The 17726-nt window shown below is 32.7% G+C and overlaps 1 long non-coding RNA gene and 1 pseudogene across 1 annotated transcript; both read left to right on the top strand.

Annotated features, from left to right (window-relative positions):
• Positions 1-5354: 5354 nt before the first annotated feature.
• Positions 5355-8887, top strand: LOC114368226 (annotated as a pseudogene).
• Positions 8888-10247: 1360 nt separating this feature from the next.
• Positions 10248-14701, top strand: LOC114367394. The gene is made up of 2 exons (XR_003657179.1): positions 10248-10503; positions 14339-14701. It is a non-coding gene; the product is annotated as an uncharacterized LOC114367394 (long non-coding RNA).
• The last annotated feature ends 3025 nt before the right edge of the window (positions 14702-17726 follow it).

The following is a 17726-nucleotide window of genomic DNA, read 5'->3' as shown; positions in this document are numbered from 1 at the left end:
CGTACCAATTTTTAATCAATTCAGGTGGCGATTCGAAGTGTCTTCCTCTTTTTGGCTTTGAATTTTGTGTCGTAGGTGAGGTTTCATTCTAATAACAATAGAAAGGTATACAGGTAAACATATTGGTAAAAATGTAAATAAAAATATAAAGTGTGCAATGATATATATATATATATATATATATATATATATATATATATATATATATATATATATATATATATATATATATATAGACACACATGCGTGCGCTTGTTACAAAGGTATGGAATTTAATAACCCATAAAATGATGAAGTGGTGTTAAACCCGATTAGGTTCATAGGTGAGAGAATGATCTATTTAACATAATAAACTCAATTTAGTTGTCTTCCTATGTAAAAAAATTTCTTGGACTACCAACAATCACACAATAGATTGAGATTGATCACTCACTTAATGAGTTGAGAAACACCAATGAATGGTGTCTAACCTAAGACTAATAAAAAGTGGTGTAATGAATCTAATATATGTATCTGTGTATGAATTGAAAATTTGTTTAAGAAGTCGAGTATTTAATCTCAGTATAGTATAATAATACATGGAATTAAATATTTAGACAAATTAACTTTGAGGAAAATTTTCCTCTTCTAAATTTTCTGAAATATAACATTATAACAAATCAAAATAAAACAAGATTACCTCATTAAGTCTATAAAAAATAAAAAATATATGTATTAGGCCATTGAAAAAATAATATATTTTAAATGTAAAATTGTTTTGATCACATAAATTATATAAATATAACTAAATGTTTTCAGTATGAACTTTATTGATAATTATTTTAATAAAACATTTGGAAAACAAAATATCAATTGTAAATAAATGTATTGACTTTCTAATATCATAAATAATATAGTAAAAGAGTAAAAGTATGTTTATATAAATAAAATTCATATAATAAAGAAAATTAAATATTTATCAACATTTAAATTTATATTTGAGCTGAGTAATATGTTTCACAATACATTATTATAAATATTAAGCATAGGAGAAATAATCAATTATAATTCCATCCTCAATAAATAATTACTAAGTTTTCTAACATAAACTAATATGAAAATCCTACAAAAATTTGAATGTATTTGTTACAACAATATAGTTTTATATTACCCATTTTACAATTTTTAATAAATACTATCAAGTATTTTAATATTATTTTTGAAAAAGAAAACATAAATACAAATAAATTTAATATTTTTTGTTGATAAGGTCATAAATTAATAATCAATAAATCAGAATAATTTATTATGAAATATATAGGGATGGGAAAGTTTAGGATGACACATACCATTCCTTGCACTGTATTGCTTAATTGGATTGGTTTTCTGTCTTTCTTTTTTATGATTTTGTGGCTTGCAAAACATTTGTTTTGAATATTTTTTATATTTTCAAAAATGAGAAATAACCAAAAAAATTATATTTATGAAAAGTTAACTATGATTAAAAGAAATAAAAAGAAATTCTCTCCATCTCTATTATACTCAAGATACTAATTTGATTTCAGCATATATATTATAATAATATAATTTTATATTCTCGTACATCATGAATTTAGCTGATAAGTTTATGAATTATTTTAAAAACAAAATATTGACTAAGAATAATTGTATCAATTTTTATAATATATCATAAATTATAAATGAGTAAATACTTATGTGAAAGAAAAGTATTATGGACTTAAATATTGTTTAAATCCTTATAATTTATTATTTTTTCTTTCAATCTTATTTGGGGACCAAGTCGTGTTATATCTTTTGATTTTCGATATTTTGTAACCTTCATTTATAAATTCTCCAGATGTACTTGATTTTATTTAATGAAAGACAGATCTGAACTTTTGCCTATATTCATGTCATTCTACAATGAGATTGAAAATTAATTTGGAAAAACAATTAAAATTTTCAGAAGTGATAATGGTAAAAAGTATTCCTCTTGTGATCTCTCTTCCTTTTTGTCTTCCAAAAGTATTCTACATCAGTCCACATGTCCTCACACACCACAACAAAATGGTATAGCAGAAAGGAAGAATCATCATCTTCTTGAAACTGTATGTTCCCTAATGCTAAATTCTAATGTTCCTACACATCATTGGGGAGATGTGGTGCTTACTGCTTGTTTCCTAATTAATAGAATGTCCTATTCTTCTGTTGAAAACCAAATCCCTCACTCAATTGTCTTTCCTCATGATCGACTATTTCATGTTTCTCCTAAAGTGTTTGGTTGTACTTGTTTTGTCCATGATTTGTCTCCTGGTTTAGACAAACTTTCTGCTAGGTCATTCAAATGTGTCTTCTTGGGTTATTCTCGTCTTCGAAAAGGTTACAAGTGTTACTCTCCAACCACGAGACGATACTACATGTCTGTAGATGTAACTTTCTTTGAAGACATACCCTTCTTCTCACCCTCCGTAGACCATACTTCGTCTCTCCAGGAAGTTCTTCCTATTCCTTCTCCTTGTCCTCTAGGTAACTTAGACCAAAATGTCAGTGTTGTCCCATCTTTTCCATCAAATTCACCTAAAGTTGCCTCTCTACCTTTGATTATAGATCAACACAGGACAAGGCAGATTGAATCTCCAGTACTTGAAGTCTCTCCTCGTGATCCTTGTTCTTCTTCAACCAGTTCTCAACTCATGGATCCTTCATCTCTTTCCACTTCTTCTCATCATTCTGACTCACATTGGCCCATTGCCATCAGGAAAGGTACTTGCTTTACTCGTAACCCTCATTCTATTTATAATTTCTTAAGTTATCACTGTTTGTCTCTTTCATATGGTTCCTTTGTTTTTTCATTGTCTTCCCTTACTATTCCTTCCACTGTCCATGAGACACTTGATCATCCTGGCTGGCGATAGACTATGATTGATGAAATGCAAGCTCTTGAAAATAATGGTACTTGGGAGCTCGTTCCTCTTCCTCCTGGTAAGACAACTGTGGGTTGTAGACGAGTCTACATTGTTAAAATTGGGCCCAATGGTAAGGTTGATCGGCTTAAGGTTCGCTTGGTAGCTAAAGGCTACACACAGGTATATGGCCTTGATTACTATGATACTTTCTCTCCTGTAGCCAAAATCATCACTGTTCGTCTGTTTCTTGCTATGGCTGCCATCCGTCACTGGTCCCTCCATCAGTTTGATATTAAAAATGCCTTCCTCCATGGTGATCTTGAGGAGTATATGTATATGGAGCAACCTCTTGGGTTTGTTGCTCAGGGGGAGTATGGCCTTGTGTGTAACCTTCACCGATCTCTCTATGGGTTGAAGCAATCTCCTTGAGCTTGGTTTGGTAAATTTAGTCATGTTGTTCAGCTTTTTGGACTGAAACGAAGTGAAGCTGATCACTTTGTTTTTTACTGTCATACATCTCCTAAAAAATGTGTTTATCTAATGGTTTATGTTGATGACATAGTGATTACAGAGAATGATACTACTAAGATTGTCTAGCTAAAAGAGCACTTATTCAGTCATTTCCAGACCAAAGATCTGGGATATTTGAGGTATTTCCTTGGTATTGAAGTGGCTCAATCAGGAGATGGTGTAGTGATATCTCAAAGGAAGTATGCTCTTGATATTTTAGAAGAAACAAGTATGCAGAATTGTAGACCTATTGAAAGCCCTATGGATCCAAATCTGAAGCTCATGGCAGATCAAAGTGAAGTTTATCCTGACCCCTAGAGATATAGGAGGCTTGTGGGAAAGCTCATTTACCTCACCATTACTAGACCTGATATCTCCTTTGTTGCGGGAGTGGTTAGCCAATTTATGCAGAATCCTCATTTGGATCATTGGAATGTTGTCATGTGTATTCTGAGATATGTTAAGAGAGCTCCTGAACAAGGGTTGTTGTATGAAGACAAGGGTAATACGCAATTATTGGGATATTGTGATGCTGATTGGGCTGACTGTCCCATGGATAGGAGGTCTACATCAGGCTATTGTGTCTTCATTGGAGGAAATCTTATTTCTTGGAAAAGCAAGAAATAAACTGTTGTCGCTCGGTCCAGTGCAGAAGTTGAATATCGATCTATGGCTATGGTTACTTGTGAACTCATGTGGATTAAACAATTTTTGCAAGAATTGAGGTTGTGTGAAGAGTTGCAAATGAAGTTGTATTGTGATAATCAGGCTGTTTTTCATATTGCCTCAAACCCAGTCTTTCATGAAAGGACTAAGCACATAGAGATTGATTGTCATTTCATACGAGAGAAGCTTCTGTCCAAGGAGATTGTCACTGAGTTCATTGGTTCTAATGATCAGCTAGCGGATATTTTGACTAAGTCCTTAAGAGGACCCAAAATTCAGACTATATGTTTCAAGCTTGGTGCATATGATTTATATGCTCCAGCTTGAGGGGGAGTGTTGAATATTTTAGTATTTATCTATGTTTGGTAGCTTAGTTGGTAAGCTTTATTCAAAAGGCAACAGTGAATTGTCACTGTCAATAGTCTTTCTCTCTCTCTCTTGTGTCTTGTATATATGTATCATTTTGAAATCAATAAAAGCTAAGAGAGAAAGAGTGAGTTTTTCCCTCAACTCACCTCAGTCTTTAAGTACCTATATTTAAAACTTTTTTGAAACAACTTTTGATCCAGTGGCTTACACTTGATGTATGTCATTTTTTGGAGAATTGTTTTGTACTGTATATGTATAGATGCATCATGCTAAAAGACATGATAAAAATAGAGATATGTAAGATTTGGGACAAGATAGTGACACTGACATGAGAATGTCATAAGCAAAGAGTGAATAGGCAATTTAGTCCCTGAGATTGTATCCATTTTGCATATTAGTCCCTAACTTAATATTAAATTCAAAATAGTCCTTATCTTTGCATAAGTGTTGTAAAATAGTCCTTCCGTTAAATTTTAAAGTAACGCCGTTAGTGAGGTCAATTTTAGTGCCATGTGGACTATCCAACGTGGCACTAAAGGATGACGTGGCATGACATGTGGACGTGTCTTTTAAAAGATGCCACGTCATTTGATGATAACAAAACGAGTAAATAGGCAATTTAGTCCCTAACTTTGTACCCCTGTTGCATATTAGTCCCTAACTTAATGAAAAATTCAAAATAGTCCCTATCTTTTGCATAAGTATTGCAAAATAGTCCTTCCGTTAAATTTTAAAGTAACGTTGTTAGTGAGGTCAATTTTAGTGCCACGTCATTTGATGATGATAGAATGAGTGGCTTCTTCAAATTTGATGGTTCTGAACCAATTGAGGCATATATATGAAAAAGAACCCACACACATTTGCACAAATAAAAAGAACCAAAAATCCAAAGCAACAACCTTATTTCTGTAGCCGTCAACACCAATGGGCGAGGTCTGCATAACCATTCTCTTTTCCTCTTTTTTTTTCTTCAATTACCATCGATGTATCATTTTGGGTTTTGATTTTTTTTTTTGTGTTTTGAATAGGAAGAGAAAAAACCAGAGGAAAACAAAGTGGAGGAGAAAAAAACAAATGAAGAAGAAAAGAAAGAAGAAGAGAAAAAACCAGAGGAATCAAAAGATGACAAGGAATCCAAGGAGGAATCTGCGCCGCCAAAAATTGTGCAAGACACAACCTTTGCAATGCATGGACACTTTAAGCATGATTTCTGGCATCTTTTAAGTTAGGGACTATTTTGCAACACTTATGCAAAAGATAAGGACTATTTTGAATTTTTCATTAAGTTAGGGACTAATATGCAACATGGGTACAAAGTCAGGGACTAAATTGGCTATTTACTTGTTTTGTTATCATTAAATGACGTGACATCTTTTAAGAGACACGTCCACGTGTCATGCCACGTCATCCTTTAGTTCCACGTCGGATAGTCCACGTGGCACTAAAATTGACCTCACTAACGGCGTTATTTTAAAATTTAACGGAAGGACTATTTTACAACACTTATGCAAAGATAAGGACTATTTTGAATTTAATATTAAGTTAGGGACTAATATGCAAAATGGATACAATCTCAGGGACTAAATTGCCTATTCACTCCATAAGCAAATGAAAAAAGATAAAATTCAACATTGTGTTAATACAATTAGCTCTATGTGACTAATTGTAGCATCAAAAGATTAAGTGTTGATTGATTTATATGAAAAAACACTTGGATTTATTTATTACTTTGTTAATTTGGGAATTGTATGCTCTTTCTCTACATTGGACAAAGTGTTGTGATGCGACCCCATGTGTGTTCAAATCTTGTTATATTGAATTTAAATATCTGTCTTCATTTGAAAAAATGGTCTACACGTTGGTCTATCTAATAGGATAATCTTGTAATATAGGCGAGACCCTTCCATTCTGGGACTACTACATTGAAGGATGCGACATCAGAGGCTATAAGGGACTGGGTAACTAATGTGGGGACAACTCATTATATTTTGTGTTATGTTGCTAGGCCGCATCCATATCCTATGATGGTAAGAGAGTTTCATGCTGTGATTGGCAAGGAGACTAGAAAGCAAGCTTTGGAAAAGTGGGGAGGGAAACCAGACGGATTGCATGTGTTGGTGGAGGTTCAAACGCCATGGGACTTTTTAATGAATTTGTTGATGACAAAGATGTTAGGCTAATTGGCATGGAGGCTGTTGGATTTGGCCTGGACAGTGGCAAGCACGCGACAACGTTAACAAAGGGAGAAGTTGGGGTTTTACATGGAGCTATGAGCTACCTGCTGCAAGATGATGATGGAGAAATAGTTGAGCCTCACTCAATTAGTGCAGGGTAATTCATCTGACTGATAATTTGTTATATCATTTGTTTTGGTCATTACAATTCTACTTGTTCTGATTGTGTAATTATGTTTTCAACAACATCCAAATTGTGTGTAGCTTGGACTACCTTGGTGTGGGTTCGAAACATAGCTTTATGAAAGATTTAGGGCGTGCTGAATATCATAGCATCACATATGAAGAAGCATTGGAAGGTAGGACTACCTTGAGCTTGTTGCTTTATTTAACACACAAATAGACATACACAATTACATAAAAAGTAGTTTTAGTATAAAGTGGAAAATGGAAATTGCATAGGTTTTGAATTTCAGTTGTGATTTGTTTTTCTCTCTCTCCTTTGCATTGGTGTACACTATGATAACTCTCATCTCAATTGTAGAAGCAAAGATATCATGATGTTTTGATGATGTCAAAGAAACGTGCTTCTCAAGTTTGATCCAAAATAAGACTCCAAGAAATCCAAGATAAATGATGAAGTTAGTCTCTAGAGTCTTAGAAAGAAGTTTCCAAATTGATGATGCATAAGTTATGGCCAAAGGTTTTTCTCAAAAGCTTTTAAAAGAGATATTTACTCTCTAGTAATCGATTACCAGTGGCCAAAATGCTTACTGAAATGTTTTAAAATGTTTTTAATAATTTTGAAAGCTTATAATCGATTACACAAGGCTTCTAATTGATTACCATAAGTTTTTGAATGTTTTAAAACAACTTTTAGAAATTTGAATTTAAATTTCAAATTCTGTAATCGATTACAGAGTGTATGTAATCGATTACTGGAGTTAAAATTCAAATTTCAAATGTGAAGAGTTACAACTCTTCAAAAAACAACTGTGTAATCGATTACACCATTTTGGTAATCGATTACCAGTGAGAAATTTTTTAAAATAACTTCCAACAATCACATCTTTTCAAATAATTTTGAATGATCATCAAAGGCCTATATAAAGGTGACTTGGGACACAAATTTTTTGAGAGTTTTTTTTAACTGAAATGTCTTATCGTCTCAAAAAAGATTCTTTGGTCTAACACTTGCATATTCAATAAGAAATCTTGATTGATCTTCAATTGTAATATCTTTCTCTTAAAGAGAGAAACTTCTTCTTCTTCTTATTCAAAGGAAATTGTTTAAGAGACCGAGGGTCTTTTAAATTATAAGGATTCTTGAACACAAGGAAAGAATTATCCCTATGTGGTTTAGACTTTGTAAAAAGAGTTTTACAAAAAGAGTGAAAAATCTCAAGTGAGTTGCTTAAGAACTGGACGTAAGCATGAGAAGTGATCGAACCAATTAAATTAAGTTTGCATTTCTCTCTTTCCTTAAACTTCTTTTATTTATTGCTATTTATCTTTTGCTTTGAAGAAATTTATTTTGAATTTTCTTTTGAGTAAATTCATATTAAGGGTGCATTGTTAATCCAAAAAGAGAGTGAAAATTTTAATTGAGGAATAGTTTTTGTATCTTAATTTAATCCCCCCTTCTTAATATAACTGAGGTCACTTGTCTAACATCAATCACTTGTTGAAAACTTTTACCGGGACTAAACTGTAAACCTATTTTCAGCAAGCAAAAATAACCCTAATTTCTAGGAGTTTCATGTTGCTCTATGTTGGTATCAATTGGTACCAATCAATGTTGCAAACATACAACTTCCACTTTAATGTAATCTCACTACTTATCTCTTAACTCCTAGACGCGTGTGTGCTTCCTGATATGAATTTTGTTATCATATAAAGCATATATAGGTACTGGTGGGAATATTATAAATGGGGTAGTAAAAAAGTGCTAACACATAATTCCATTGTATCCACCACATCTTGCCATTTTCCATCATATTGCATTTAAGGAAATGGTTATATTATACTCTTCTTTGTGGTTAGATGTAAATGCTTCTCTTGTATCAGATATTGTTTGTGTATCTTATTTTTGGATTTTTTGTATGTGTAGCTTTTAAGAGAGTTTCACGACTTGAAGGCATAATTCCAGCTCTGGAAACATCTCATGCATTGGCATATCTAGAGAAAGTGTGTCCAACCCTTCCTAATGGAGCCAAGGTTGTGGTTAACTTCAGTGGCCGAGGTGATAAGGATGTTCAAACTGCTATCAAGTTGAAGCTTTGAAAGGGTTGTCATGAACTTGTGTGGAGCTGTGGATTGGCTACTGAATGAGCTTTATTTTCATACTTTAGAGACATAATTAATACAATTTATCATTAGACCAAGTTAAATAATCATGTATATTGCATCAGAGAACTGTTGCTATTTATAATAAAATTTGTGGCTAAATGCAATAAAATCTTATCTGCATGAAGCTTGTAGATGTAAACAAGTTCGGTGTGTTTGTTGAGAGGTATAAAGGTGAACAAGTTTGCATGTCTAATGACTGGTTTGACCTTGAAAGTTGACGATGCAAATAAACTAAAGGCCCGTTTGTAACAATTTTTTTTCATAACAAGAATCATTTTTTTGTAAAATGATCATTTATAAAATGTTTTCTATGCCTGTGTTTCAACTTTTTAAAATAATTAGAAGTTGAAAAGCATTTAAAATTTCATTACAATCAAGTTATTTTGTGTAGTTTCTTATAAAATTAGTTGTTTTATATTGTGGAAATTTATTTTTGTTAGTGTATTTTTTGGAAACATGTTTCCAAGTTAGGTGGCAAGAGCAAAAATTACAGTGAGAATAGCATCACGGGAATTGCTTTGCGCATCCAGTAAATTACTTGTGCACTAGTACTTTTTATTTTTTTCAAAATTACCCCTAACAAACTTAGGGATTCATAATCTGTACTTGCAAAAACTTGTGACTTTTAGGTTATTAATACAATATTTTAACCAATTGAGTTAATAGATAAATTATGTTATAAAATAATTAATGTCATCATATATAACACTAAAATTTTCAATGTATACATAATGGACATGTAAATTAATAAAAATAAATTGTGACAATTAATTTTGTTCTAATATATTTAATGCACCAAAATTAGTTGTCATAAAATTTATTATGTAAGTTTACATGTGTATTAAATATACATTAGAAATTAATGTATGAAAATTAATTGTCATAAAATTTCTTATGTAAATTTAAATGTGCATTAAATATACATTAAAAATTTTAGTGTTATATATAACGATATTAATTATTTTATAACATAATTGATCTATTAATTCAATTGGTTAGAACGTCATGTTAATAACAAAGTCATAGGTTTGAATCTTGCATGGGCCATTGATTTTAAATTAATTCATAAAATTCATATGGGCCCATACGGATGGGTCCATATGGATTAAAAATGTCAGGGGTAATTTTGGAAAAAGAAAAATGTTGGATGTATAAGAGAAAACATTGGGTGTGAAAAGCAATTGCCTAGCATCACCCATTGAAGAAGTATGTATACGGTGACTCACTCTGACCAAGTTTAGTTTCGGCTTTTCCTAAGGGGAACCTTATCCATAAAAACGTTTAATTGGGGCTTCAAACACACAAAAATATCATCCACAACAGCCCCGCCAAACTAGTGCATCAGCAATAGTTTAGTTCATTTCTTGTACTTCTTAGAATGGCTTTTATGGCCTTCAAAAATCAAAAACCGATTACACAAGAATATTAGAGGGTTCTTGTTACTTGCTCTATACCCTTGTTTTTATCGTTTGTTCAATTGCATGGAAGCTGAAGTATGAACATGGAACCTCGTGACTAAAGTATAGACACATATTGTCTCCATGAAACTGGTTCATCTCTCTCTCTCTCTCTCTCTATCCTTTCTACTTTTTTACCATCTTTTTGAGAAAATTCTAATTGAAGTGCACTACATATTAATCACGTTAATTCAAATTAAAGTTCATCTCTTATGTTACTAGCATAGTTTTAAAATTTGGACCCACTAGTTCAACTGTAAACCAATGGTCTAACTAACTTGGATTGCTCATCGGATCGGTCATATAATGGTCATGGTCAGATGTTAAAAAAATATCTTAAATAAGTAGAATTATATATGCCAAAACTTATGAAACATTTTGTCCTTTTTGGACATTGTAATTTTTTTTTACAATAGGCTCTTTCTCCTTTTCTTTAGACAATTGAACCCCTTCCCCCAAAGGTTACATTGATTACCTTCCTCCTTTATATCTTCTTCTCCACCTTCCTCCTCTCCTAAATACAAAACTCTTTTGCAACATTCTTCTAGTCCTATGAAAATTCAAACATATCAAAAATGGGTGTGGAGAGACACATGATTGTTTCGATGGAAAAAGAAGTAATGATAGTGTGGTAGCCATATTGAAACTCTTCCTCCAATAGTGGTGCTAACAAGTTTGTTGTTGAATGTGATTGTTGGTTGAAGGTTGCTGTTCGAACACACCAAAGACCACAAAAAACCCAGAGAGGTTATTTTGCACTTATCCATTATTGATCGTTTGACAAGTGTACCAAAATGTTCAAGTAGTAAAGACTCAAAAGTCCGAGTGTAGATTTCCATAGGACTTTGTTTTGTACTTGTGTTGGATAATTTTCAATTTATAAAAATAGAAGATGAGATGAGGTATAAAAGATGAGTTTAAAAGAACAGGATATAAAATAATAACTATTAATAGAAAACAAAAGAAATAATAGGGAATTCAATGAGATGAGAATGTTAAGACCTAACATGTTTTATTTGCCTAAGATGTATTATTTTAGATTTTTCTCTATCAATTAGGTGAATTTTTCCTACCCATATCTATTAGAATACTTGCCCCTGATGTCTCACGATGACAAACATATCTTAGCTATTTATCTCCCAAATGTCTTTGCAAAGACTCAATAGATAAAATGTATGAAGCTCTAATTCTAGATGTTTGCTTTTGATGCATGGGCATAATGTAATCATTTTATGTTTAACAATGATTTTATTAAGATATTCCTTCCTTCTAGTTCTATTAGAAATTATCCTTTGTCAAGCGATTAATCCCTAAAACTGATGCATATAAGACCTTCTTTATATTTATATTAAGAACTATCCTTTGTCAAGTACTTAACCCCTAAAAATGATGCAAGGATGAATGATACATAAAATTAAAATGAGAAAGGACAACAGGAAACAAAATACCTGTTTGCATTGATAGATATAGAGCATACAATACATTTTTTGACTTTTTAGGTCTGTCAGACCCTAACTAAGGATTTAACCTCTCATAGCCATACGGGTCTTATACTTGAAAGGGATATAGTGAACTGATGAAGGAGAAGGGGTGGAAAAAAGGGAATATAAAATAATGGAAGAGAAGAAAGAATTCTCTAAGAGAGAGTTCTCAGGCTTTAGGTATGTATTAGAGTACTCTATGACTTGGTGTGTCTTTTCTTCTTGGCTTGACCCTCTTTTTATAGTTGCTGGAGTGAACTTGGGTCTGCGTACTCGTACTAAGCCTGCATTACTCGCTTAGCGTGGGTGCCTGTATTCGCGCTAAGTTTGTGCTACTTGCTTAGTGCTGGTGCCTATATTCGCACTTAACACGCCTTTTCTCGCTTAGCACCAATGTGTGTTTTCGCGCTAAGCGCGCACGCGTCTTGGGCTTGACCTAATGCCAAAATCTATCTTTTTCATGTTTTTGTTATTTTTTTTCATCTTTTTGGCTTTTAATCATTCCTTTTCATATCTGCAAGTCATAAATAAGAAAAACATCAATTCTTAATAATTAAGCATAAATAAATGCTAAATAAATATTTTTAAGGTTATTTTGATTATAAAAACAACTCATATTTAACAGTTATCAAAATCCCCTGAATTTAAAAATTTGCCTCAAGCAAAATTAAAAATAAGAGGAGGCTATGAATGCTTCAACACTTTCAATAGCTACAATTTTTCAAATTTCATTAGTTGGACCTTCTTGCATTTGCCATGATCTTGCAATGGAAGCATAAACAAACATTAAGATAGAATTGATTAGTAAAAAAACCAATCAGGTCAGCTTGTCTTACTTTTTCTCACAAGACTTTAGTGTTTCTCTTTGCGCACAAGTGTCTTGGATGAGTGTTTAAAATTCTACGATCTAGAATTAATGTTCCCAATTTTACACTTCATCTTAGTTAAAGTTATCATGTTTACACTTTGTGGATCACTAAGGACTTTTATGGGCTTGTAATGTGGCCTGACTAATAAAAGAAATTATGGTTTTTATGGGATTTCAAAAATTAAGGTTATAAGAGAGCATTTATCTTAGAAAAACTTCTACTTATTCAACCTATGCTTATTTGTTTTTCAGCCTCTCATTGTTCTAACAATACTTATAGCACCTATTTATTTTATGCCCTTATCATTCTACTTCTTTTCTTCTCTTTTTTTGGAAAGAAAACTTTGGACTTAAAAGCTTTTTGAGGGTGCCTTATTAAGTGTTGTTTTACCTTCTTAAGACAATCTTTACCCTAACCCTCCCCCAAATTAGGGGCATAACATGACTTAGGGTTTTTTTTTTGAAAAAACCATAATTATCATTTTTGGCTCAAATAAGGTGCAAGAGATAAATTCTTATCAAAAGTTGGCTTTTTTGTTAAGTGGTTGGAAAATAAAAAGAAACAAGACCTTGATCATTTCCACCTCATGTAATTATTCTAACAGTCTAAGAATGATGAAAAATTTGCAAAAGTGTTTGAGTGCTTTAGAGAAAGCCTTATCAATAATGACTTCATAAATACCATGCAATTATTTGGGAGAAATAAAAATAAAGAAAAAATTCTGCTTTCTTCAACCCAAGTCTGTCCATGGGTCCCAATTAGCCGCCAGATCTGCAATGATGTCATCCCTAGATCCGACTTTAGTGTATCTCTAACCTTAGAGGGCTCACCCTCCATCAGTAGAGGACTTGACTCCTGAACAAGCAACCTGTTGGATGAAGGCCTTTGGGGTCATTAGTGGTGGATCCATCCCCAGGTGGACTGAGAGTTTGTCAAGACCCTAAACAATAATCTGATGGCCCTGGTGGATGGACTGGAGCATCTACATATGTGGGTCTATTAGGGATGAGGTGGATGGCGACTTAGTGAGAAGTGGTCGCTAAGCACACCAAGGGCAACGTCCATTGGTATTTTCTCCAGAATTTGAATTACCTGCACGCTTAGCGAGGTTTTTTTACAATAAAAATAGGTTGCCTCCCAGTAAGTGCTTAATTTATCGTCTTTAGCTAGACATTGTTCTTCATTTTATGCATCATTCAGGCAGACAGCACTTGTTAATCTTTCTAACTGGCCTTCATTGTAAATTTTTAAGCATTGTTCATTGATGATCCATCTTTTCTTCGGGGTGCTTGCCGTAAGGTCCATCGATTTCATAGCTCCATGGGGTCTTACTTCTTTGATCACGAACGACCCTGACCACTTTGACTTCAGCTTTCCTAGGAATAGTTTGAGTCTTGAATTGAAGAGCATGACTTGTTATACTGGCTAAAAGTTCTGTCTCTATAGCTATTTGTCATGATATGCCTTTATCTTCTGCTTATAAATTTTGGATGATGTATAGGTGTTCATTCTTATTTCTTTTAACTCCAACAATTGTAACTTCCTCTTCTCTCTAACTACAACTTCATCAAATTTTAGCAGCTTGAGGGCCCAATAGGCTTTGTGCTCCAACTCCACCGATAGGTGGCATGCTTTACCATAGACCAATTGAAATGGTGACAAGCCTATGGGAGTCTTGAATGCAATCCTGTAAGCCCAGAAAGCATCATCCAACTTCAAAGCCCAATCTTTTCTTGATGACACAACAATATTCTCAAGTACTCGCTTTATCTCTTTATTTGAAACTTCTGCTTGGCCATTTGTTTGGGGATGATAATGTTAGAATTAATGTCTCACGTGAGAGGCATATGACTTAGTAGAGACTAATAAATAAATAATTAATGATTAAGGACTAAATTGTAATTGGGCTTTCATTGTTTGTGAGAATCATAGGTTTCAAGATCCTGTTATTTCCTATAATTGATAGTCTAGGATACCTCTTAAGAATTTTTACATGTGGTATCAGAGCATGTGCTATGAAATTTATAATTCTCCAAGAATGATTTAATTTTTCTATGAACCCTAATTATGAAATTTAGGAATGATTTAATTTCTCTCAATTATGCATGAACCCTAATTATGAAATTTATGGATTTTATTTTCCATTGCATATAAGGTTTTATTGGTAATATTTTATTACTGTTAAATTCTGTTTTTGAGAAAGAAAGTCAAAGTGATCTTTGCTGGACTTCCAATTCATGTCTTTTATTGGAATTAGAGATGAAAATTATATAATAATAATAATAATAATAAATACCTATTACGTTTTGGAGAAAGCCATATACCATTACGGTAACCGCAAGTTTCATGTTATGGAGAAAGTGCTACGCTCCTATTGTTAATTCCAACTTTGAAAAGCTGCCCAGGTACCTTTATTGTGGGGAAGAATAAGAAATTTTGGAAATTGTTATTTGCAACCTTATGTTTGCTATTTCCAATCCCACTTATATTTTTTTTTAAGAAAAAAAAATTATTGTTGAACGTGATTAAAGGATTGAAAGTTTATGTTCTGTAATTAAATTAATGTGAATGTTTTAAAATTATTGGTAGCATTAAATATATGTATATGCTACATATTTGCTTGAACGTGTTTGAATAAAAAAAAACACAAATAAATACAAATATTATTTTATGGCCTGGAATAAAATTAATGGAATTAAACGTATGTTGAATTTGTTAGTCACCAAAGTGGCCAAATTTGTAAGGTTATTTAATTCCAACTTAATGATTATTTCAATTACTCATAGAATAATGGATGCTAAATTATATGATTATTGGTTTATGGGTAATTGAAATTCATTGTTATAAGGCATTTATGGATCGCCCAAAGGTTGATTAGTTGTTCTTATAATTAATGAATATAATTGTGGGCGATTTGTGTGTATCATTAGTTTTATTTATATGCCCAAAAGAAATAGATACTGCTAATTGGTGCATATTTAATTGCCAAATAATGTTAAAATTTTATTAGCATCATTATGTTTGTATGTTGTGTATTGGTGTATCACCCAAAGGAGAACATCATATACATTGACCGTTATCTGGATGAATCATATATATGACATGTATTTTATGTCTCAAAACACTTATGTGAATTTTATTTTGTAATACATGCTTTGAATTCATTGGATTCTTATGTATCATTTGTGCCAATTTTAATAGGCTTAACTTCTCTGATAGAAATGAGCAAGTCCAATTTCACCTTGGTGTTTTGGATCATGATCTTGCTATGTTGGAAGAGAAGTTTGTTACTATTATTGATGCTAGTAGCAATGAAGAGAAATTCCATTATAAAACTTGGAAAAGATCTAACAGACTCAGCCTAATGTTGATGAGAATAACTATTGCAGACAGTATTAAGACAACTCTCCCTAAAATTGAAAGTGTTAAAAAAAAAGGTTTATGGGATTAGTGAGAGAATATTCTCAAACAGCTGATAAGTCTGTTGTTGAGACATTAATGAGTACATTGACCACCATGAAGTTTGATGGTTCGCGTACTATGTATGAACATGTCATTGAGATGACAAACATTACAGTAAGACTTAAGACCTTGGGAATATAATAATGGCTGTGAATGAGAACTTTCTTGTTCAGTTTATTCTAAACTCATTACTGTCTAAGTTTGGCCTATTCTAAATGAACTATAATACCATGAAAGATAAATGGAATGTGCATGAATTGCACAGTATGTTAGTTCAGGAAGAAATGAGGCTTAAGAATCAAGGAAGTCACTTAGTTCATTATGTTAGCCACCAAGGGAATCAAGGAGCTTGAAAAGAAATTTATGAAGAAGCATAATAAAGGCAAAGGGTCATTAAAGAACAATGAAGACTCTTTGCGAATCCAGAAGAAAGGTATCAAAGGGAAATAATTGTCAATTTTGTGAAATTAAGACATTTCCAAAAGGATTGCCTAAAGTGTAAGTCTTGGTTCAAAAAGAATGGTGAGATTAATACTTATGTATGTTTTGAATCAAACTTAACTGTAGTTTCCCATGATACATGATGGATTAATTCTGGATGTATGACTCATGTTTCTAACATTATGCAGAGATTCCTTACAATCCAAACCATAAGCCCAAACGAGAAGTGAAAATTAAAGAAGTTAGAGTGCAAGTCCCTTTAGCTTTTGCCTCTAGCAGTAAGTGATTACTACTTCAGTTATTGCTACAAACAGTAATGAAGAAGTACAACACAATGATGAGCCCATGATACATAATGAACCTATTATGGAGGAACCACAAGAAGTAGCATTAAGAAGGTCTCAAAGAGAAAAGGAGAGCAGCTATTTCAAATGACTATGTGGTATACTTACATGAAACAGAAACAAACTTAAGCATTAATGATAATGATCCAGTTTCATTTTCACAAGCTGTTAGTTTGTGATAATTCTGAAAGTGGTTAAATGCCATGAAAGAAGAGATAGATTCCATGGAACATAATGGTGTTTGGGACCTTGTAGAATTACCAAAGGGTTGTAAGAGAGTTGGTTGTAAATGGGTCTTCAAGACTAAACGTGACTCTCATGGCAACCTTGAATGTTACAAGGCTAGACTTGTTGCTAGGGATTTACTCAGAAAGATGGCATTGATTATAAAGAGACGTTTTCACCAGTCTCACGAAAGGATTCTTTCAGAATTATCATGGCATTAGTAGCCCATTATGACTTGGAGCTACATCAGATGGATGTGAAAACTGCATTTTTGAAATGGAGATTAAGAGGAGGATGTTTATATGGACCAACCAATGGGATTCTCAGTTGAAGGGAAGGAACACATGGTGTGCAAATTAAAGAAATCAATATACGGTCTTAAGTAAGCTTCCCGCCAATGGTATTTGAAATTTAATGATACCATTATTTCCTTTAGATTTAAGGAAAATACTGTTTATCGGTGTATGTATCTGAAGGTCAGTGGGAGTAAGGTT

This window comes from Glycine soja, chromosome 9, assembly GCF_004193775.1.
Source record: "Glycine soja cultivar W05 chromosome 9, ASM419377v2, whole genome shotgun sequence".
NCBI lineage: Eukaryota > Viridiplantae > Streptophyta > Magnoliopsida > Fabales > Fabaceae > Glycine > Glycine soja.
The sequence above is the reverse complement of the archived record's forward strand: the minus strand, read 5'-3'. Positions and strand labels throughout refer to the sequence as shown.